Raw genomic sequence first — 3,066 nt, forward strand, 5'->3', positions numbered from 1 at the left:
AGACAATTAATGAGCTGAAACCTATGTATTAGGGAGACAGCTTTTGTAGTGGCAAGGTACAAGATCTCTGCTGTTCCATCCTCTCCAGCTGATAGGCTATTCACAGAAACTAGATTTTTAGGTAGCAACTAATTCTCATTTTGATTTGATCCGAGGCAATACCGCATATCCTATGGGACAAATAAAAGGTCCCTCAGGAAATGTACTTCCAGTTCAGGAACAGAAAGGGTTGAAATGATTGTGGGGAATGAAAGCTCCCTTAAGGTCTTTCAGCAGGAGTGAACTCACTTTCCGCTATAAAATGAAACCTAAATTTCCACTTTTACCTACACCACCAGAAATCAAACTGACTGCCAAGTAAATAGCAGGTGTGCTCATGAAATCATTTTAGGAGAGTTTGCTGAGCATTCAAGCCCTCAGCACGTATAAAGAGACTCTGCACTGACAAGGCAATAGATTCCCATTTGCTAAGGTTATAGTTTCATTCTGCTGAAGTCACTGGATTTAAAACTGCGTGCCAAGAGAATCAGATTAATCATTACTACTGCGGAAGAGGATAAACTCAAAGAAAAAAAAATACTGTGAATATGTAAGAATGACAGATTTCTAAGGAAATCTGATCCTCAGCAACATTTTGCAAAAGCAGTAAGTAATAAAATACCAACTTTGCCTGGAGCCCAACCATAAGGATCCAGGTACACACTTCTTATTTTACCCCATTCTCCATGCTGTATTTACTAAAGAGATGGGATTGGTAGCTAGAAGCATTAGGAAAGAAGTGAGTACTTTCTCCGTAAGCAACAAATCACTTATTAAGTGCAGTCTAGTAAATTAAATTTTTGTTACTTGAGTTACTATGACCTGTAAACTCGTTGTCTAACATAGAAGGCAAATTTTTCTTTAACAAGCTTGAGGAATAGAAATGAGAAAGTACCTCCAACTTCATCCAGAGTAACAGTCAGGAATAAGTTCAAGTACTAATTAGAGTGGTACTGCTGCATGATAGAAGCTACAGAAAGATCAAGTTCAGTGTCTTTAGAAGAGTGTTGGAATTGAATAAGAACAAGTAAAGGAGCTTTCAGAGTGCTCTATGGGCAAATAAAAATTCAGCATTAAAAAAAGTGGTACAATTTCATCTGCAAAAAAATCATAAAACATCAGCCCTTAATTGAAGAAAAAATGAGTGTAAGTGCTTTATGACACAGAAATCCTTGAGCTAACCTGTATGCCATAGGCCATAAGTAAAGCCAATTTTGTGGTATGCCTATAATTGATAGAAGGAAAGGACACATTGCACCAAAAGCACTTTGCATTTGGTATAACTTGGCTGAAACTAACAAAATTCGAAACAATCTTCTCCTTGAAAATACAGTTCTTTTTACTTCTATGTGCCCAGTGTGAAGACAGCAACTGCTAGCAAACAAGTAATGACAGAGAAATGGCAAACTGTAATAAAGATGTGTGAATTTTTACTGCCAAGAGTAGTTCATAAAAACATTATGAAATGATTACATGTGCGGTGAGCCATGTCAATACTTGTGTCCACTTCCCAGAGCTTCAGTTTTTCATTTGGTGTATAAGAACAGGATATATCTTTACTGCTAAGAAATGTCTCTTCCTCAGATTAAGGCCAAGTTGCCTTAGATGGTTCTTGACACGCATCATCTAAGTCAGTCATCAGTGATACAGGTGAAAGACAAGTCACTGAGCTGTTCTGTGTGAAATGCTGAGATGGGGAACCAGTCACAAAATTTCAGATTACAGAGCACTGCATAGTGCTATCTAACACTCCCAAGTCCCCTGAAAGCAAAGTATTATTGTTATTTGACACAGTCCAAGAGAGGTTAAGTGAACCACATCCAACCAAAAAATGGTGGAGTAAAGATTAGGCTTCAGAAATGCCTGTGAGCTTAACAGAGGCACACTTAAATATGTACTATCTTGACAAATGGGCATGTTGTTCCTAGGCTGTGCTGCAATGCATTTGAAAAGATGCAAAACTAATAAAAATGTCACAGGACATCTCTTGGTAGGATACAGTTAGAGTTTCACATAATGTCACCTCTCTGAAATAATTTTGGACAAAAGTGCTGTTGAAAATGTCCTTACCTGATCCTAGAGTGACCTCCGTGAAGGCTTGTTGACGAAGTGGCAATTTGATTTAGAGGGCAGGATATGTTCTATTGGTCAGTTTTATAGTCGTTGCTGGCTGTGGGAGAAAGGAGATATCTTCTGTGAAGGATATCTTAATATTGTGATTAGGCCAAACAAATCAAGACATAAACCTTACAGCACATAACCAAGATAAGAGGTTGTTATTTGTGGTGGATAAATTAAAGAACTCACTGATTAATATTGGCTTTACAATTATTTACTCCAGCCTTTTCTGTAGCATAGGTCACTGGACATCCATGAATTAATTTGCTTCAAGCCCAGTAGATGTTGTTGAATTAAAGCATGTCTATCAAATAAAAATCCAATATTAATTGAATTCTTTTTAGTGATGGACAGTCTTTGATAGATTATTTCAGCAGTTAATATGCACACAGATAACTAATGAGAGCATTATTTATGGTCTGAATTAGTTTAGCTTCATCTCCCAGACGCTGAATTTCATTACTGCTTCAACAGCTAGATTTGGCATTTATAAATTGTGATCAAGGGGCCTTTAATCTTTGAACATTTACATAGATCAAGCTTTTAGGATGATTAAGCAATCTGTAACAAGTTTTGTAGTTTTCCTCTAGATTTTTTTTAATATTCCTTTGAACACAGCATTCTAGTATTGTTTCACCAGCAATGTATAGGCATATAATGAGAAAATGTTATTTCTCATTACTAATCCCCTCTTTGCCCACAAAGATTACAAGAATGACCTCTAAATTTCTTTTCACATTTCTATTTTCTGAACACTACCATAGTGGTATGTATGTGTCATGGTTTTATGATTTTCGGTTACTGGTACTCCACATCATAACATCATGTAGTGAATGTACCTGGTTCTCAGAAGAGAAGGACTACTACATTCCCCACGGCACTTTGCTCCTTTGTTACCATTTTCCAGCC

This window comes from Numida meleagris, chromosome 3 (assembly GCF_002078875.1).
Source record: "Numida meleagris isolate 19003 breed g44 Domestic line chromosome 3, NumMel1.0, whole genome shotgun sequence".
NCBI lineage: Eukaryota > Metazoa > Chordata > Aves > Galliformes > Numididae > Numida > Numida meleagris.